Below are 22641 nucleotides of genomic sequence, written 5' to 3' on the forward strand. Positions count from 1 at the left end.
AGCAACCCACATCACGGGGCTGTCCCTTCCTGATTATCCCTCATCAATCCCTATTACCACTCCAATTACACAGCTCAGGGTTTAAAACCTCTGATTCCTTGTCTACTGTCTTACATTGTAAAGAAAATACACACAAGCTTTGTCATCCTGAGAGCCGACCAAGGACATTTTGGATATTTTGAAGCAGTCAAGGAATACAACAGTAACAGGATACCTGGAGGAGCAAAAGAAGATGGCACTGTCAGTCAGCATTCAAGACCTAAGGCTTACATGAACCTCACATGCCCAAGTGGTGCACAGCCATGATTCAAGAGCACGCCTCTCTCTCATGCATCCTCTTTAGGTTACCCAGCTCTATGTCATATGACATGTTTGCTTCCATAGGGTTGTGCTTAATGCCTGTTTAAAATTATTACCTCAGGATAAATGCAAATGAAAAATAGTTAGGGTATGTTTTATCTAGAGATGACTCACATCCTTATGTTCCCCAGAAATAGTCTCACATCTGAGCCATTCTATGTCGCTAAAGTGAAGTTCTCTTTACAAGTAGTTGCGCGTATCTGTAAGCAGAGTACTATGCATGAATATTTGTCTGAATGTTTACATTACCAAGAAATTTCAAAATATTCAAAGAAACACCAAGGGTGTTCTACTTCTCTTTTAGATAAAGCGATTCGAGACTCAAGAAAAGGTGCTGTGCTGTCTGCAGAGAAATATGCATGTGACAGTGAAGTACACACGAGTTAGGTAATTCCCCAGTGTTGTAAGCATCACTAAAGCTGCGATTGTTAGCTATGTAGACTTTGTGGACTATACTGTCTTATTGGCAGATATAGACAAGATAACTCATTTGGCCCCTCTCCTGTGATTTGCCATATTTGATAAACCTTAGATATTAAACTATGAGAGGTGTTGCATAAGAGTTTCATTTTATGTCTCTATTCAGCAAGGCAACACATGTGAATCCTCCTCCTGTTTCAATTTTGAGAATCACTCTATTTTCCTCACTCTGGTGTTGAGGTCTGCAAGGATCCTCTTTTACTGTTTCCTTTTAGGTTTCTGTGAATATTTTCTTACTTATTCAGTAACAGACTTAGAATGCCCTTTAGCATGAGGTCTACAAACTCATATATTTAGGAAGATCTCTCGCAAGGATTTGTAATTCATTGCTAACTGAAAAAATGAATAGAGAATTTGTGATTTGCTAACAGTATTGGTTGAAAATCTGAGTATGTGCCCTTTAAGAAAGAAATGATACAGTTGCTTTTAGACAACTAGTCTACCAGGGGTTGAAAAAAATCTTGAATTGAATTTTTAAAGTTGGTATATCATTTTATTTTAATAGCACCTTCCTTCCCTATAAAATAATTTTTAAAGCTCCTATTTAGATAATGAGACTCCCTGTGGATGTAAAATAGCAGTTAATTTAAAGATTTTAGTTAACAGACAATATTATAGAAAGCGGCTTTAAAAAGATATGGTGAAGGTTTCAGAAAAATATTTAAGATGCATATATATATCTCCAAATTCATCAAGTGTACACATTAGAGATATATAGTTTTGTGTGTCTACTATACCTCAATAAAGTGGCTTTAAAATTAAAAAATAAAGTGTAAGGAGACACTGCCAAAATATTCAATGGTCATTTTATCATGAATATACAATTTGAGTCACTTTTAAATCATGCAAACTTTGTTATGGGTGGAAAGTGAATTTTCAGCTGTGTTGGCAGGAAGGAAACAAGCATCTTTGCTGTTCTGTACACTACATGACTCCAAATCGTATTTCCTTGGATTTCATGTACATCAAGTAGGTCGTCCAGCAATGTGCAGCTACATTAAGGCTTCTGATGAGGCCCTTCAAGGAAAGAAAGCCAAATGTCCCTCATCTCCTTTTCAAAAATTTAGCATCTTCATAAACACCTGGAAAGATGGTTCTTCCACAGAAATTTCCCAACCTATGCACAAATTTACAGTTGTTATTGACAAAGTGTTAAAGATGATATGTCACTTTGATTTACTTCCCTATGAAGAGATTTTTTAAGTATTAATGTTTAAACATCTTCCTACTTTTTAGCATAATATTTTTTTCTCTAGTGAAATTGTGATAGGCCATGATGGTTAAAATTTTAATGAAACTAATGTAGAAATCAAACCACGTCACAGATGCCAAAGTATCTATGAGCTAAAGTGGAATCCCCTAAGAACAGAGACCATCACAGGAATGGGAACCTGAATAAAAGCTAACTCTGGAAACTTCTAGTATATCTCTGCAGTTTAGACATTTAGAAACATATGCCAAGTTAATATTTATCAGTGTGAATGGTTTTGACCTTGAGCCTCTGGTACATTTCAAAAGAGTTTTAATTTACTTCATTAACACTAGCCCTGATGGATATCACATTCCTGAAGAGCAAGTTTGGCATCTTTTGAAAAGTAAGCCAATAAAAATAAGGATTTTTTTCCAATCCTTATTTTAGAATACAGAACAAATAGTTGGCATTTATTAATTTCTTTCATTTCTTCCACACTGTGAAATAAAATGGCAAGCATATTGATAACTGTTCAGACAAACCCATGAGTCACATTATCACCACTGCACAGACTCCCTAGAAGAAGAGTAAAAAGTTAATAAACACTTGAGGATTTATTGATGCTTAGGTTATTTATTGGATTTGCCAGTGATTGGCTACACATGGAAGAATATTGCACAAGAACATTGTAATTTATTAGACAACTTCACTACCCAAATATTGAATTCTGCTTCTTTACACAAGGACTATTTCTTCTGCTTATACAATGCAAGTCCTTACAGACATTTGCTCTATCAGTAACATCTCTAATATTTTTAATGAACACCAGATAAAAATATCAGTCACTCTTCACATTGAATAATGAACTGATGTAACTACTATTATTTTATCAATTAATAGTTTGCATCTGGTCATTAAGTATTTCAGAGTTTTTTTCACACAAAATTCTTCATTCAGCTAAAATGTGTGCATATACACATAAGATTTTGCATATAATTTTAAGGTACTCATGGTCCTCCTGAAGTCCATCTTTAATAGGCTTCTTTTATGTTCATACTTCATATTGGGTAGAAAAAGGGATTTGTACATATGACAATCTTAAGCATAACTCTGAGAAGATTCCCTACCAAATTCTCTTTATATTTCATGAGAAGACACTGTGATGTTCACGTAACTTTTTGTTGTGGATGTTGTCAAATGATCTTCTATTGAATTATTTTCCTCTGTAGTTCTTAACTAGCTGGGCATTCTACCATACTGCTGCTGATGTCATCAATGATATCATGGGGATAGCACCCATCAACATTGCAGCCCACAAAGTGGGCATTTCCCAGGATCTCTTTATGTTTCTAGAGAGTTCTCTGGGCAAAGATCCATGCTGCCTTTCTCAGGCAGTATGGACAATCTCATCAAAAGTGTTGTTTCCACTGTGCTTAATGTTTTTCTGCTTTGTTCCATTTCTGGGTGGTTCCTTGAGAGTTTGGATGTTGAGGACAAAGGCAGAAGGTACCACCTCCATCTGAGCCTCTCCATTCTAAGTGGTCCATTTCCCTGTAACCCTGACCCTTCTAGTCACTGCTTGGCATGGTAATATCATCACCAGCTTCTTTTGAAGACAGATCCAGGGGCCAGGGCACATGGGGCACCAACTTCCCCACTAGTGCCCTTTAGATATATGACTTTGCTCTTATTGGGGTCTAACTTGGGAGGTTTGGCCAAGGCAGTTGGTGTAGGATCCCAGACATGGGATCATTGAAGGACCTTGGCCTCCTCTGATCAGAAAGTCCTCCACATAATTTTTAAGTATTCATCTTTTGTAGTGGAGAGAAATTTCTTGTAAGCAAATATTATAATAATATTTCATAAAAATATTTATCTTCTTTATAATTTCGCTGTGCTCCAGAACATAGCAAAGAACCTAGACAAATGAGAAAACAGACACAAAGCATCTAAAATTAAATGCATTTCAATAGATGCAAGTACAGATTTGCTTTAAACAAAAACTTAGATCCACAGAAGTTCTTGTATTTTAGCCTAACACTTTATTATTAGAGGAGTCCCTCAGATATTCACTCAGAACTCGTATGTGTTCTCTTCATTTAGGCAGAGCCTATATAGACTGGTTAGTTGGCTTCCTAGCTTACCCTGGGCTAGAACATGAACTGTTTGTTTGCAACAGGCATACTAGCAAGATTAGGAAGTGAACAGCAAAAAAACAAAAACAAAAAATCACACAAAGGAAACAAAAAATTTAAGTGCCAGGTCCTTAAGGAGTAGAGTGACTCCCCCAGGAACCCTTGAAAACACTTCTGGAAAACAACGCATGCTTCAGATGATTCTCTGTTCTCTGACCTGACCTCAGTTTAAGGAGAAAAAGGGGAAAGAAAAGGAAATACTTCAGATTTTAGTAGGACTTCCATTCAAGAGTGGTCAAGTAACAACGTTTGGCCTTTAACATGGTAGCTAATATACAGATCAAACAACTCAGTCATTGATTACTTAACTATGTAGATTAGGAAGTAAATGAAATGCAGATGTAATCTTTTTGCCCAGTTATTTGATGCAAACTGTGTATGTCTACATGAGTACTTAAATTGCATTAAAGTTTTCTGTGCTATTTCTAATGTTTAGTAATTTACTTACGTTGTTCCCATCTACTGGGATTATATTTATGAATATTCATGTTTATAGTGAGAAATATACAAGCATATAGGGGATGCATACTTGGCTGCAGAACCAGAATTCCCTGTAACCTGTTTTGTAGAAATATTCCATTTGGATAAATTTTCCTTTCAGTTCCTGAGAGAACAGTTTTGGCTGTCTTCCTGGTTGATACCTTTGATTACTCATATAAACAGTAAAGACACTTTGCAGTTATAGTTTTTCTAGGGCTTCTGGATAGATACGCTTTTAACAGCTTCTTTCAAGTCTTCTTAAGGATGTTTCAGAAATGGAAAGTTAGAGTTTGGTGCAAAAAAAGTCGACAGTTTTAAGGAAAGCACTGCCAGTATAAATAATGGATGTCATGTTTTCAGGTCTATTTGAGGAGGCTGGATTTTTATGTTTCTCTCTACAGGTTTGCTTCCTTATTTATAACCCCCTTTTTTTTGCCCTGTATCTTCACCCTCCCCTAGATATTATTGTATTTAGCTTTAAATTACTGAAAAAAATATCCCTTAATACTGGTACAGTCTGGCTAATGGACCTAGGTCAAAATAATTGATCATGAAGACAAGGAAATCCACTCAAATCCTATCTTTATGCTTTTCTTAATTTCATTACATGCTTCACAGACAGTCAGCACTGGTTTCAGAAGTGACAACTATTACTCAGCATTTAAATCCATTTGCCTCGTGTAGGTCTGTTCTATTAGAAGTAAAACAGTTCCCAAACACATTTTTATCATCCTCTTCCCTGTCTCCTTCAAAGGTTAAAACACAGAGGAAGGGTGAAGAGAAGGTACAAAAAGAATTGGCCAATATAAATATGAGAGATATTAGTTAAAGCCAACATAGTAGTGTTTATTCTAATGTAATATGAAGGATAAAGCAATAAAAAGATAATAGTAAATCGTTTTCACAGCAAGAAATACACCCTAAAGCCAAATAACATTATAAAAATAATAAAATTACCTTTAATTATGGGTGTGCAATTCTATATTATTAAATACCAGGGAAGCCCAGCACACTAATGTATAAATATAATTATTTTAGTGTTATGGAAAATAAACACAAAGCAATTTTCTTATAGAGCCTAAGAAATACAGTAAAAATCTTAAATATTCATCTGTTTTATTTCTTCATTAAATAGTTACTGCATGCCCACTGTGTGCCAAGTATTGTATATCACATACAGCAGTGAACTTCTTCCCTGAGGAGCTTATATTCCCATAGCAATGACATGATAAACAAATAAATGGGTAATATGTATATTGGAGAAAAATATTTCAGAGAGAAGAGTAGCACACAAAGGAGGTTTGAAATTTAAAATTGGGTGGTGAGGGAACACCTCACTGAGAAGGGGACATTTGGGAAAGTCCAGAGATGCTAACCATGCAGCTGTCTTAGGCAAGAGTGTCCCAGGAAGAGGCAAGAATGCTCTGGCACCATCCCTGGACAGCAGGGTGGCCCAGACTGGCTGGACAGAATAATGGAGGAGGAGAGTGTACCACAGGGAGCAGAGGACCCAGCAAAGGAAACTGAGGAGAAGCAGCCGGTAAGGATAGAAGAACACGAGGACAGTGTGCTGAGCGGAAGCCAGGACAGAACATGTTTCAGGGAGAAACTGCTCAATTTCTCTGATATTCATGTAAGACAAGATCTAAGAAGCAACCCTTAGATTTAGCAATGTCTTTGGTGAGAACGACAAGATCAAAATCCTTATAGATGTGGGCTTGAGCACCTATTGGAAGCCTGATTAGCAAATAGCAAGCAGAGATGCCTCTTTTAGGAGTTTTGCTTTAAATGGGAGTAAATAAACAAGAATTGAGTTGTGTGAGTCAAGGGGCATTTTCTTATTATTTTTTACTATACAAAAATTATGGTATGTTTTCATGCTGATGGTAATGATCCAGTTAAGACTGAAAAAATGATGTTTGAAGGAAAGAGGGCATCTAATACCCAGTTTGGGAAGGTGGCCTTAAATAAGAGCATGGTGGGCATGTCCATGATAATAGTCATGGGAGCAGATTATATGGACATTGGTGCCTGTTGTTGAGTTGATGTGGAAGTGGAAATTGAGTTCTCTTTTGATTACTAGTTTTCTTAGTGAATGGGGAAACTAAGTTGAGGGAGAAGGGATGGGGAATGGGCATTGGAAGAGTGAATGGTGTTGGGAAATGTGACATGATTGCTGGGAAACACTACTGACCCGCTTTATATCATCGGTCATGAATTTGAAATGAGTCTGTTAGAACTGTTGTGTTTTCCTTTAGCTAGTTTACTGCTAGGTGTAAATGCAGAGTAGGTGAGAAGTTGGATTGAACACAGTTAGGGTTTTGCCAGACTAGCCCAATAAAGTAAGAGTGAGTGAAGGAGTGGAGGATATTGGTAAGGAAGGGCTTATGATAAAGGACACCGTGTTTAAGCTGGGTAAACAGGGGAGTTAAGGACATGAGGGGATGAAGAGAAATGGAAAAAAAGTGGCAATATTGCATTTTAAGTCCTAGTGAAGTTTGTATTGTAATGAAAGTTCTAGAAAGAGTTCATTAGCATGACAGGAGCCATAGTTTGAGAACGGGATGTTTTGAATTAAAGTTATAAAAGAAAGGGTCAAAATTATTGGCAAAAAGAGGTGTAGAGAATGAGTGGCTGGAGCTAGGATAGACAGCAAGATTATTGGGGGTCAGCAAGAAAGGGGGTCAAGGAGCCCAGAGTCAATATGATTGTCTACCTGGGTATTATAGATTTCACAGTTACCAAGAATTAAATCAGGAGCAGTATAGGAGAAGATCAGGAACTAAGCTAATGACCTGGGATTCTTTAAATGACTATGGCAAGCTGTGATAGCATGGTAATATGAGATTCAAATGCAGGTTTAGAGTGGGGAAGGAGAATAATCTGCAATGGGAAGTAAGGGTAAGTATTCCACCCTGAGGTTAAGTGACAATAAGTTCATGAGAGTGAAACCAGCTACAACTTGAGAAAGAGCAGGGAGCAGAGTGAATGCTCACAGAAGAGGTTGAGGCTATGGAAGATTTTGCTGGTAATTTCCCTTGAGTACCAATGGGAGGGTTTTTTGGGAGTTGGTGAAGAATGAGAGAGAAGATGTCAGTTAAACAGTATGATGATTATAGTATGAGGGTGAGGGTCATGGGAGTCCTGGGCTTCTAGGCATCACAGATAAATGCTGAGATAAAGGTGACATTAAGACTACTTTTTTATCTTTTTTTTAATTGAGATACAATTGACATCTAACATTATCCTATAGCAGGTGTAAAACATAATGATTTGATATTTGTATATATTGCAAAATGATCACTGCAATAAGTCTAGTCAATATGCGTCACCACACAGGATTAGTTCTGATTGTGTTAGAACTCGGAGAGTGGTGGTGGGTCTGTGAGTGTCAGTAAGGAACAGCATGGGCCTGGCCAGGATCGTGCAGGGTCCTGGTTCCTTCACTCCCCTAACAGTGGTAGGGAAGCAGGAAGAGCTAGTCTATGGGAAACACTCAGATCTCTGGGGTTCTCTTGACTCCCTTTGCCCAGACAGTTAAAAAGGCCCTGTGTGCTTATGATTCTTCAATTCCAGTGTCTATATACCAACTCATTTATTGGAGCAGAAGCTCACAAGAAAATGCTCTTCCTTTAAGGTTGCTTTTTCACCTACCACAAAACAAGAATGAATATATACTGCCCTCTTTCAAGCATGTATTTTTAATGTGCACAATCCACAATGACCCAGTTTTCTTCCATCAGCCCAAGCTTCATGTGTTCATAGTGTTCTTTTATCATTCTCTATTTATTTCAAAGTGCATTTGTTTTCCTGAAGGGCAGCTATGAAAAATAACAATAATAAATATTTTAATTATTACTGAAAGGGCATTGTGGACTTTTTTATCCTTCAATGTAGGTGATCACTTTTAAGTCAAATCAAATGAGCCCCAGACCTTAAAATCATCATAAATACACATGTTGTTGACATGCAAATAGAAAAACTATGAAAATGATGTCCTTTCTTTTCTGACTTACCTACAGAGCTAGGATTGGGCATGTGAAGGTACATTGACTTCTTCCCTCTCTGGCTCTTTATCATTCTTTTTACAGCTATCTGTGGAAGTATGTATTCTCTTAAACAATTTAGCCATGGGGCATAAAGTATGCTTGGGCACTTCACCTATAGCAGCACTTCTCCCCACAGGGCATCATGTTCCCAGCACTAGGATCTATGGTCCCATCTCTACCCTGGGTGGCCAGGAGGTCTCTTACCTATAGTTGTATATGCATTCAGCACAATTGTGTTACACTTCAGCTAGTTGCTGAGGATGTAATATAGATCCAAAATAGATTAAGTCCATGTTCTCATGGAGGTTACTGTCTAACCAGACAGACAGTCACAAATTGAGTCCATCATAGAAAAGAACATGGTTCTTTGATGATATGTAACGAGGTAAATACACCCAGACTGTGTGTAGATTTCCATGGGTATGGGTATCTGTGTAGACGGAGGGGGTCAAGGAAAGCTTTCTTGAAGTAGTAATGATTGCCTGGGCTGAATTTGAAAAACAAACTTAATCAGATAGGAATTGAGTGATTTTAGCTACAATAGCAGGTGCAAATGGAGTATGACAGCAAGTGGATAGTATATTTGAAAAATTTAAAGGAGGTAAATGTGGCTGGAACATGGACAGAGAAATGACTTGGTGGCAGCCTGGGCTGTATCACTATGCATGAACAGTCGCATCTTGGCTATCTCCCCACTTCATGTAAACACTGTTTGCTCCTCTTTGGCAGTTCTTGGTGTGGTGAATCCCAATTCTCTTAATGAGTTTAAGGGAACAGTAAAGATTGTACATATGTTACTTCTTAAGTATCTGTAGAACTGCCACCCAACAAGCTCTAAATCTTCTTTTCATAACCAGCTTGAGTTTCACATCCTATTCATATCAGCCCCCTTAGTTTTTTATGTATCCTTATACTACATAACCCTTAACAAATTGAATTACAGCATTGGTTTTCTGCATTATATTCTTTAATAGAGACTGTATTGTATCATTCTCTACATCACAGAATGATGGCCTAATAGTAAATTAGCTCAACTTACTATTGCTCAATAAATGCTGACGGCATTGCATTGACTTAAACATTTCAGATTGTTCAGAAAAAGGCATCACAACGAATATCTTACAATCTCATGCAGGTGTTTACTGAAAGAAAAGCAACAATAACAACCAAAAAATATAACTATTCTTAATAAAAGAATATATACAAAAATACTTTGAGAAAATAATTAAGTAAAACAACTTACCAAAGTTATCTTGAATTTATGTATATTATGTATTATAGCAAAACATAGTTGTCCAGCTATAACTTTAGAAAGCTATGCTTTCAGAATAGGGTATTATCCAGAAGTTGTCACTTATTATGAATATTTGAGCTTGCTTAGCTTCTAAGAATTGAGAATCATTTTTGAAAAAAGGCTTAATGTTGTATAATTATCATGAGTTTTTTATTAATCCCCATTGTGTCCAATCATACATGGGAGAATGACACTTCTATCTACAGAATTGTATACATGCCCAACTAAATAAAAATACTTATTTGAAAAAGAGACTTTTGAAGTGTGAAAGCTATGTACTGAAAATATCTCTCATCCCTTTTGGAGTGTCTGGGTAAATGAGTGGTAAGGACTTATTAGAAGGTCTTGGTGCCCCATTACAGAGCAAAGTTATAGAGTCTAATGTGTCAGATAAAACTTTTTGACCCAGTTGTTGGGACTTTTACAGCTCCTTTCAAAACAATAGAATGATATAATTCCTGATGTATTTATGCCAGGGATGTGTGAAGGAAATATGCCACTGGAACTGCCATTATTTTGTTATAACTGTTGAAGTTGAACTTTCGATGGGAATGTTAAACCTTTTCCAGTTACATAAAATACCAAAGTAATAACAAATGCTCACTTGAAATGTTCTTGTTTCAGTGGCACACAGGTGCCAGTCATAAATTACTGACTTTAAGAAAGTTATGGGAATATTTTGTATTCCCCAGAATAATCTGTATTCTCTTATTGTGTGTGTATATGTATGTCTACATGTGTGTATATATGTATATGTGTGTATATGTGTCAGTGTGTATATATGTGTGTATACATATATGTGTATATACGTGTGTGTGTGTGTGTGTGTTATTCTCTTTAACGTTGGTGGTTGTTCTTGTTTTTGGTGAATTTTGACCCAGTGGGTATAGCAAATCTGATCCCCAACTTCAGTTCTTCAGCAAATAATCATTCAACCCTAAATCAGAAATAGTCGTCTCTGATGCCCTTTGTTAGGGCAGACACAATCTTTATGTTGGCCCAAGGAAACCACAGTTCTTGCAGGTACCAAATATCCCCTTAAAGACATTGTCAGTTTGTCGATTTGTCCTGCCATTCCTGGACTAGAATTAAAAATAAAACTGGTTATGAAAGTAGTAGGTGTGTAAAATAATGTTAGGTTCAAAACATTTTATGTTTCTCTGAAATATATGGATGCTTGAATGAACTCAAAGGGTCTGTGACACAGGGAAAAAAACATTTAAATACCAATTAAGATATTTTTTTCTTATTTCAGCATATAAAGACAAGGAAATGTAATGGTTTTAATAATTAAGGATGCAGACTAATGCACACATTTTACAGTATTAATAAAAATGTCCTGTCATCATCTCTATTTTTAAGAATGAAGAAGGCATTTCCTTAACGCACTTCATTGCTCCCCTTGCCAGCTCTGTTCAGGCTCAGAATTTGATAAAAACATTTCCAAATAGTAAAAATAAAAAATAGCATTAAAATTGATTTAAGTTCAGCTTTCCAAATCAGTTAACCCAAAGGCTAAGTGCTCCTGCACTTGACCTGAGGGAGAGTTTGGTCCGCTTTCATAAGACCTGAGTGTAAAGAATAAAGACAGCATTTTTCTTCGTCTCTTTTTTAAAGAAGCCACATGTAATGTTCTCTGAGTTAAGTTTTACCATTCATAATGAATGCAGTCTCGCCATTCAAATGCGACCATAAGTACACAGAAGATAAGAATTTAATTAAATGTAGATTAAAACCAAACAGGAAAACACACTAGCTGATAATTTTATCCCATCCTCTGGCCATATTTTTTATACTTCCTTCTTGTTCTTCTTTGGGCTATAGCTTATCAACATGCCGATAGTACCATAACTCATTACATCTGATGGTGCAGTGGAAATGTGCAGGCTCTGTGCTTGGATTTCCAAGGCACTTAAAATGCAAAGCATGTAAATGTCTCTGTTAAATATAGTAGTGTAGTAACACTGGTGAAAAGGAAGTGATTCTGAAGAAATCCTTAAACCTCTCACAAGATGCATTAGTATTGCATAATAGCAAATGGAATTTTCAAAGTGGAACCAATTCATGCATTCCCACATCTAAGATGGGCTTAAAATTTTGAGGTTGAGTTCCTTTACAGTTGGTGAGTTTGAGTGTCAATCAACTTGCTTAGTTTACTTCAATGTATGTAGATTTGATTACATAAGCATTTATATTATATCTCTTCATAGGAGACCTGTGTTTTTTCCATTGTTCACCAAATGTGCAACACAATATCTTTGTGCTTGAATATTGTTCTCATTACTCACATAAAACATTCCTAAATCATCTCATATTATTATTATATAATCTGAATCTACTGGGATTCTGAAGGTAAGAGGCCACAAAACCTCAATGGTAAAGGATGGAGGGGATAGAAAGCATTCATTATTAAGATAGTTTGTGTCTATGACTTATACTTATATCAGTTTATCTAACTTTTACCTACTATATACTTCTAATCATTATAGAATAAGGCAACAGAAAAAATCTTGGTCATTGTAAAGGAAGTCTCTAAGCCAAACACAGTAATTTTAAAATCCAAAAGTGAATACATACTGGATCTGTTTATTAAATATTAACCTAAGGTTTAGAGTGTCAGTGTGTTCTTCAATGTCCAACCTTCATTTATTAAGCACTAGTAAAGCATAACTGAATCATTTATATATTTGTATTCTTCATATCTAAAACTCAGAACCCTAAGAAGTATAACATACTTTTTATTTAAGCAGCCATAAAATGTTGAGGGTATTCCATCCTTTGAAAGGTAAATAACTAGCTCTTTTTTTTTTCAACAATGGTTTGTTTGGCTCATACTAATGTGGAGAGTTTTTCAATTCAAAGCTCTCTGAAGAAATGATTTAGGATTTTGTTTCATTAATGTAATTTTGAAAGTCTTGATGGTTTGAAGCACTAAATTGATGTAACTTCCTCTGTATTAATTGTCACATGATCACTTTGCACTCAAGTTGGTATAATATGATCAGTTGCCATAGCTGCCAATTTTGCTTTAGGAATAAACCAAGGGATTAGCTCAGTTTTTAAAGACACCAAAAATTTCCCCATCTAAAGAAATAGTGTTTAATGGAATGAATCTATGTTTTCTTTTCACTTGGGAAAAGAGGAATCGGTGTACGGACATGAGTTGATTTGCTGACCCTAGCTGGACAATAATGACTTTATCAGGATACTGGACACATTGCTGAGGCATCAACTCATTTTCCTTTGGAAGCTTTTCATAAATTAGTTTCATTGGTGCTACAAAGAAGGAGTAAAACAAAACTACAGAGAGTAAAACTGAAGTCCAAAATGGAAAGATCTATTTTGGGATTTTGAAATAATACATTAAAAATGCTTTTTCTGCTAAAAATGCTTAAATATTAAAACATAAAAAGAAAACTGGTCAAGTAGTCTGCATATATCCGTACAATGTATAGGAGATAAAATTACCAGTCTCTAAAGCACACTGAGAAAATGGCAGACCATTTAAAAAAGCAAAAACAAAACAAAATAACTTCCTACGTGCCATGAAAGCAGAGAAAGATTTCTTTAAACATTAAGTCTAAGAAATTAACCCCTTTTATCAAACATGTTTTTAAAGCAAAAAGGAGAAAAATGTTTCTATGAAACTCATATTTCTTCCTCTGAGGGAAGAATAATATCATATATTATTTCTACCTTATTCTTTTCTTTGAAAAAGCTCGAAGAAGCCTTAAGGAATCCCTGCCTACCTTGCAGAATACTCTTACGGTGTATCCTGGCAGTGTTTGATGTTTTTCTCCCCTCTGGGGCTACAAGCTCTTCAAGAGCAATCCTCTAGTGCCAAATGACTTTAGGTCATAACAAATACTATTTTTTTAAGATGTAAGAGAATGGGAGAGGAGGAGGGATGGAGAGGGAGAAAAGGAGAGTGGGAGAAAGAAGAGAGAATAAAAGATAGGAGGAAGAAAGAATCGGTGGGAGGAAATAGAGAAGTGAGGCAGAGAGGAATTAGCTGCCCAGGAAAATGCTGTTCTATTAGTTCTAGAACTTTATCAAACTGGAAATGATGCCAGTTTCAGAAGTATTGAGAATTTGAGCATCATGAATATTTTAAGAAGAAAAATACGGAGGTAAGGGTATGTAAGATTTCTCTTGAGCCACACCAATGAATGTCAATGACAGAAAACAGAACAAGAAATATACATTTGATAATGCTTTATCAAGGGAAAAACAGATTTTAAAAAGGGGACAGTATTTATTGGATACCTACTGTGTGATGGGACTTTGTATGTTATTTTACTGAAATCTTAAAAAAAAAAAACCTGAAGACTGATTTGTCCACATTTTATAGATGTAGAAACCAAGTCTCAGGGAGAGTGAGTAACTTACCTACCATCAAAGAATGACTAGATGCCAGAAGGGTGCGCAAGAAGAGATGTGCATAGTGACCATCGATACTTGTCTCTGCAACAAAGCCTGCTACCTGCAAGGGTACGGTTTTAGTGAATTGTATGCCTGTTGTATCTGAAATAAAACTTACTTTATTTATTTAATTATTTGAAAATATTTTACAAGCTGCTGTATACTTAAGGCCTTTTTCAAAATTTTATAATTAGCATGGAAGACTGTGATTTTTAAATCAATATTATTCAAGGAAAAGGAAATCAAATTAGTGTAATAAAATCTTTTGGTAAGGAATAAAACCAATATTTCTGCATTATGTATTAAGTAGTCATTTCTGTCATGATTTTATTGGGCTCCTTGATAGATTAGGAGTTTTACTCCACATGACACATGTGTCTATGGTGATGATGTATCTTTGTTACTACATTTTGGGCTGTTTTCTTAAGGCTGAACTAAGCAGCAGTAATGCCCATAGTTGCTCAATTCGGAAGAGCAGCATTGGAAGAGCACAAGCAATTTTGTCAAGAGGAAAACTGGAGAAATGTATCTTAGAAACAACTATGAAATTTTAAATGTAAATAAAAGAGATTCATTTGGAGGAACACATAAAAAGGATTTTCATGAAAACAGGCTTACCCTGGGACAAAGCTACTAAAGAGAGCTTTGACCACCCAGGATATTTTAACTCTATCCTTTGTCTGAGGGATACTGCATTTTCATCAGGCTCTAAAATAACTAAGTTATCAGCTCAGCATGCAGACTTGGAAGTGAATACAAGGTAGATTTCCCAACCAGATTCAGTAATTTCTTCAATATATCCTCTCTGTTTATCAGGTGCACGTAGCAAGGAAATGTGAATAGGGAAAATGTTTTCCTACCAATAATCACCCTGTGCAGAACTTAAACATTTTTACTAATGCTTGAAAGTAAAAACCTGATTTATTTCCACCTTTCCCAATTGCATTATGGTTACGTGGGAGAACCAAGAGGATTAAAGAGTCTGAATGGCTGGGAAATATTATGTGTGTCAAATAATTAAATAAAAATAATTACAACAGAGACTAGAAGTTAAAATACTATTAAAATAGTTCTGTTAATAAGTAGTTACCATCACCTCCATGGCAGTGGCAAAATTGGAAGTGGGATCGTAACAAATGCATGTTGTAACATTAAACAATAACACACTCTTCCCAGGAAAACCAAAATGACAGGTGTAGCCATTGATGCTTCAAGCATATACTCTGACCTTAAGACTCAACAATCTGCTACAGTCTGTAGAGCACACACTGTGGAGTGACAATTATGCTGAGGGAAAGAAGGACTAGGAAATGTTGCATAGGAACTTCTGGTTATTTACTGCAAACTATGTATTTCAATGTCTTATGGAGATAGCATTTTTTAAATAAAATGGAAATGAAAATCTCCCTGACTGCTTACTTCTCTTCCTCATTATCTTAAGCACAGAAGGAAGTGAGTGAGTGATGGAGGCTATATTTATGTAGCTTTTTAAATGGATGATGCTGCAGTATTTGACCTTAGGTAGGTTGTTAAAAAAAAAAGAGAAGTTCTTCAACCAAGTATCTCTTATTTATATCTGAAACTGGATTCTTGATACATTTTTTATTTAAACAGATTGCCTTAATGATCAGTGCTCATAGATTCTAGAATTATGCGAAAGATGAAAATAGAGCTAGCATTAGTAAATTCATATTTCTGAAATATATTCATTATTACATTTTGTGGTTCTCTACAGATCATTACTCTATGCATGGTTTTGTTCAATTTCCAATTTTGTCTAATTCTCAGTCACAATTTTTACATTATAACCCACTGTAGATTTTTTTTTCATATCGGTAACCATTATTTGAATCATAAAAAAAATGCATTACAGTATTCATAATGTACTGCCCATGTGACAGTTTTTGAACTTTAATATTCTTTTCTGTAATGTGCTGGCTTAGCAGCCTATAAAAGAGACATATTGTTTGTAATGTTTCTTACCCACAACAAATGATGTGATTCTGGGTTTTATGAAATGGCAGTAGTTTTCTAAATTTGTGATTCTTCTGTGTTCCGTCGTCAAGAACAGTTGTACATCTGCTCAGCACAGACTTTCCGAGACTATGAACTTTAATTGAGGAAAAATAATGAGGGTTCAGGGACTACTGATACGAAGTCGGTTGCAAAGCAGGTGCCCTGCTGCCAGATCAACGGATTATTTACTCCTTTGTCGTAAACAGGAAACAGTTGGTTGTTTTGTGGTGACTACACGCATATTTTAGAACTGTTATACATATTTTCTCCTTCCTTGTCAATACAGAATCATTTTAAATAGTGCTTAGTGTATGATTCAACATAACTATATAGAATAAGCAAACGACAATTGTTCTGTTTTCATAATTAACCACCTTCTTTGAAAAAGAACTTCAAGAGTGATTTAAAGAACACATATCATCTGTGCTTCCAGCCCTTACCTCTCAAGTCAGATGGTTATAGTCATAAACCCTCTAGAGAATTGTCTAAATATTTTTCTGCCTCTCTTTATAGACATTTGAAAATAGTAAACCTTTTTTCCCTTAAATACATAAGGAAATCTAAAATATAAATTGTAGATAATTTTAGGATTTCATTAGGACACCCTTATAGTTTGTACAAGTTTTTCTAAGTGCATAAGTAGAATCTCCTTGTAATATAGTTGGGAGTTTGAGAGGGTATGTGCACAAAGCTCTGAATCCTTTACTGACTGTAGAAAAGAAGCACGTGGCAGGCTTTCAGTAGCCATCTGATTTCTGAGAGTTTTGAAACACACCCGAGCAGGGCCAACTTAAAAGGCTAGGCTAGGATCACCCAAAGGGGGTGCACTGCTCTCGGAACACTCCTCGCTAGCAAACCAAACAAAAGGCTTGTTGGATGCCTGGAATTAGCTGCTATTTCCACCATACAAGTGACTTTTCATGTTGCATAATGATATGCTGGAAATTTTAATCCCAGGTTCTATCTAGATAGAGATCAGTGGTTTAAATTCTAATGATGGGTTTTGTGACATGAAAGTCTGACTTTTAACACTTGGAGGTTGGAAACCACAGAAGCCATGCCATAAACTTCAGACCCAGAGCCCATCCATGGACAGCTCCCCTGAACCCCCAGACGGTTCACACAAGCCTCACCTCTCAGCCAGACATGATATCATTGAACCCGTTCTTGGGACTAGTCTTCATAGTATAAATATTTTATACTATACTTTACTATAAATCTCTCTTAATTCCTTTTGAAATTGGGATGACTACTGGAAATCTGAATTATGTTGGAAAGAATTGCCATGGTAGAAAAACACATGTATGTTAAAGAAATTTGGATCTCTAAAATGCAAATGATTGAGCCTAAATCCACCAAATAATCAGTAACTTCAAAGTACATTTAACCAAAGTATGATATTTGACAATCAAATTAATCTGCCTGAAAGTTTAAATACATTTTGGTTACAAAAAATCGTATTTTTCTTGTTAATAGTGATGTTATAATGTATAATGTATTTTTCCTACCACACAGCGGTGACAAAAATATCATCAAATGTGAAAATAAAAATACTTTAATTTCTATTCATACCAAATAATTGCTGCTAGTTAAATGTGTCATCTTTAAGTGAGGATTGGGTTTTGTACTGATGTTTTGGCAAATGTTTATACTCAGTATGGGTTTCTTAGCATTTCTAGTGTACTATGATATATTTTAAGCATATTAGGTTTAGATTTTTAATCCATGCCTACTAAATGTCACATTCAACTATTCACTGCCTAGTATTTTTCTTTTTTATAATTATAATAATAAATGCAGTTATCATGATAAAGTTGAATTTCCTATCAGTATTGTAGGAAAAAAGACACAAATGAAATCCACTTTATTTTTTCCAGTGGGATGGATGGGGATTATTAGTTTAGAGTCAACAAAATTTCCTTTTAGTCCAAAAGCTAGGATGGGAATCAGGGCGAAGTGCAATTATGAACAATGAAAGATGTTGCTTCATTTCTACTGATGAAAGGGCTTAAATTAAAAGATAAGTGGCATTAATGATTTAAAAATAAATGTTCAACTATAAATCTATATTCAACTGTCCTTAAAGAATTTCTCAGGTCCACTGTCCTGAAAATACATAGCATCAGACAGAGAATTACTCATTCGTAAACATCTGCTTTATTCTAGACCTTAAAAAGTAGTAAGTTCAGGCTTCGAAGCTCTGTCACACCACCCAGAGATGAAAAGTTTGAGATGAAGTAACATCAATGAAAATTCTCTGAATAAAAGGCATCAGGAGCAAAGTCTTTGTCTAGGACCCCTGATCTCTACAGATGAATATTATACCTGAATTTCTTGTTCTATGACCTGCCATTCTCAATTGAATCTAATTTCTCAAAAAGAATACAAGAAAAGTGAATTGTAAGAGAAAAGTGGTGCTAATTTTTTTCTGTGATGGAGGTAAAGCATGTGATTTTCTTTTTTCCTTTTTAACACAGATGTGTCTGAAGGATAACAGAGAACAAAACCAGGACATGATTTGTAAGCCCAAACAGGACCATTGCAAAATTGGCACTGCTGTAGAAGATTTAGGTAGCTATTGTTAGGAGGATTTTTATAGTGGGTGAACAAGTCTGCTATAGATACAGACCTTCAGTGCATCTGCTTTCCTGCATTTGTGATGGTCAGGGGAAATTTAATGTGTGTGTGTGTGTGTGTGTGTACACACGTGTGTGCACACCCATGTGTATGAGAGCTTGTCGTGTGTGTGTGTGTGTGTGTGTGTGTGATGTAATAATTGTAGCAGCAATCTCAGTAGGAGACAGGGAGAAGGCTAAGTCTGTTTTCAGGGAGATGTTCAATTTTGGCAAAATAATGAAACTTTTATTGTCTATAAAATGAAAGTTGATTTTCTAGGAAAATAAAAATCAGATAAGAAAAGCATTTGAGAGACTTCATAATGATTTTACTGACATAATAAAAAATTATTTTCCAACTGAAGTTTTGAACCTACAATAAAACCCTTTTGTCAAAAATTACCCTTATATGAGGAGATTAAAGCATGGTACAACGCTTTCAGAAATGTCATTTTTAGAATACCTTCTGATGATTATTGGCCTCTTTTTTTCTGTAAAGTTCTATAGAGAATGTATTTTAATTAGCTTCCATTTGATACTACTTTATACACATTGCCCAACTCTGACCCACTGTCTGATCATATAGAGCACATTACAAAAGGGACTGGTCATTTGAGTGCTTTAATATAGCTTTGCATTAATGTCAGGCATCATTTAGACAAGGCATTAGAAGTGTTATTTTAACGACTGAAGTGTGTTGGGTAGAAGAGGCTTAATCTTTATAGGAAGAACAATTTCAATTAGCTCTAAAATATTAATTTGTTGGTGCAACTATATACTGTAATGTATTTGGCTACAAAACATCTTATGAATAATACATTGCTAGAATCCACTTGCCTTATGATGTAACTAATACTGCCTTTAAAACCAAGGGTAGCTAATTTTATAACCAGCATGAATCAGTTAAAATGAAAAATAATTTTTAAAAACATGACCATTTCTTATGTTACTGGCTCTTTCTATACCCCCAAAGTAATTTGTAAGGCCATAAATAAAATATCCAATCTCTGGCTATTAAGATATTGAATAGGTTTTAAACATGATATGGCTATCTGTCTTAAAATTTTAAGGGCATTTTTATTTATTTGTTTACATGGTGAGAATAAGTTATTCTCCCTGGAAACAATTTGTCTCACTGTGGAAAGTGTGAAAACATGAGGACAAAAATAACTGCATACCCTAATCCTACTATTGTGTGTCTGGGAACTAAAAATGCTGCTGTTCTGGCTTTTACTCTCCTTGAATATCTCCTTGAAGCTTTATCTTTCCATTGTGCCGGCCGTTTATTGCAACACGTTGGCACTGGTTTTCATGGTTGCCCATGTGGTCCGACCTTAAGGTGAGTGAGAGTCACATAGGTAAAGACTCTGTAACCCTTTCGAAAATATGCTGTTTTTCCTTCAGCTAACCAAAAATCTGTGATTGCCTCATAAACTTCTCAGGGACTGCCTATACCCAGCAAAACAGAGGTGGCTCTAACATGCCTGAATGCTGTAAGCCAGCGTGGAACACTTGTCTCCTGGCTTGGGTGGTTTTAAAACTGCTGTTACACAACACTCAAGCAGCTGGAGGAAGAGCGAAACCCTCCGCTGGCCAGTCAAAGATTTCATGCATCCTGAAAAATGCCCTCCCGCAGACTAATAAAGTAGGAACAATGGCTGTCGCATAGGTAGGCCTAAAAAGCATCCATCACCTTCTATAATCCTCTGAGTGACACTCGTGGTCAGCAGTGGCATTGGTCACATTTAACCTGGTTAATTCCCAAATATATGAAAACTGGATTTTTTTTTTTTAATATAACCCTATGCCATGTAAGACCAAAGTGGGGGAAATGCTGAGGTTTAAGAGCAAAGCAGAGGCCCATAAATGCAGTTTTTCCACTAGGTAAAGGAGGCTTTTGTAGTAGATTTCATGCAGCAGTTGGCATTGGCAGTATTGCAAAAAGAGATGTATTCTGTTGTGCTCTGTTTGATCAAGTGCTAAACCCGTGTGATCAATAGAGAGACAGATGTCGGGTGCAGATGGCGATGCCGTGGTACCTGGGGCAGCGCGGGCCTGCCAGAATGACAGAATGGGAACAAGGAAGAGCAGCAATGCAACAGAATGTGACAAATGAAATTAGGGCTTATACTAGTCGATAATTTACAGCTAATACAAAGTGACAGAATTTTTCAGTACCCAGTATATTTTACTTCCAGTAATGCTATAGCCAATAAAGGCATATTTCATGCAACATAATAAAATGAAAGCTGTGGGGAAATACAGTCCAACCATGTTTTATTATGGTACAACTTTTAAAATTGATCCCTGAGAGAATACTAATAGCATGCAAGTCTTGTTAGAGTGACGACTAAACAGCATTTTATCTACAAATTTATAGCAGGCCCGTCACTTTCTCTCGTTGAATATTAGACTCATAATTTGAAGACAGATAACTCTGTGGTGACCAAAATGAATGTGCTTTGCCTAAAAGGACATATTATTAAATACTCTTTCAGTCGTTTATAAGACTGTAAAAACAATTATCAATTTCAACTTATTAAATAAACATTTTAATTCCCCCATATTAATGGGGATGTTTAAGCAGTCACCTGTGTAATTAAAAATGAAAATCTAAGCACATATTAAAAAATTTCCTCCATATCATGGCCAAAAGCCATAGTTAATATATTTGGAATCTATTTTATGACTCTATAACTCAAAATACATCGATAAATGCTTTGAAGTGACAACTTTTGCAGCAATGGTTAGTGAAGCAGTTGATATTCTTTTGTGACTTAGCCAGATTCCCCATATTCTTGAACACACACATATACACATCTAGAAATGACCTGCTAATAGTCTGGGAATATTTCAGGGTGGATGAGCAGAGTCGTTCCTAAGCAAAACAATGTGGTGGGTTCTTTTCATTCCATTTTTACCTTTTTTCTCCTCCTGGGCTTCTACTGTTCTGAAGCTATGCCATTTCTGCAAAAAATAACTTCATAGAACTGCTTATCAGCCTGGAACCTATCTCCCCACTCATTTCCCCCATTATTCAAGTATTCACTGGGCAATAGAATCCTGGAGTCCTTTCCCAGGACTTTTGTAACAATATACAAATAAAATTCCGAAGTTGGAATGCCCGCAGTCAGGGGCTGTCTGACTGAAGGCATATTGGCGAGGATATGGGTTTCCTAACACTTACTCAGATGCAGTAATGGGCAGCAAGACCCGTGACTGCCTAGGACATTAACAAATGCATATTAATAACATTAATAGGAGAGAGTCCGTGCTTTTTACAAACTTTCCTAAGTGCTTGCATTGTGAATACCAAAGAAGATACAAAACATATCCTTTGGTGGCAGTAATCATCAGCATTTGTCATTGGCTTAGGTTGGGAACACTTGAAAATTATGGCATCGTAGTCAGTGGGGACAAGATCATAATGGTTACTGCAGTTCTGAAAATTTGGGGAGTTTGCCTATTCAGGATGATGTTTAGCAGCTGAAAATCACACACACACCACGCATATGTACACACACTATTTACTCAACAT

The 22641-nt window shown here is 35.9% G+C and overlaps 1 protein-coding gene and 1 pseudogene across 4 annotated transcripts in view; one reads left to right on the forward strand and one right to left on the reverse strand.

Annotated features, from left to right (window-relative positions):
- The window catches only part of ZFPM2 (zinc finger protein, FOG family member 2), a 442808-nt gene that overhangs the window by 381822 nt on the left and 38345 nt on the right, over nt 1–22641 (forward strand). The window lies entirely within an intron of this gene.
- Nucleotides 753–3772, reverse strand: LOC108385461 (large ribosomal subunit protein uL11-like; annotated as a pseudogene).

The sequence above is a fragment of the Manis javanica genome, chromosome 2, assembly GCF_040802235.1.
Source record: "Manis javanica isolate MJ-LG chromosome 2, MJ_LKY, whole genome shotgun sequence".
Taxonomy (NCBI): domain Eukaryota; kingdom Metazoa; phylum Chordata; class Mammalia; order Pholidota; family Manidae; genus Manis; species Manis javanica.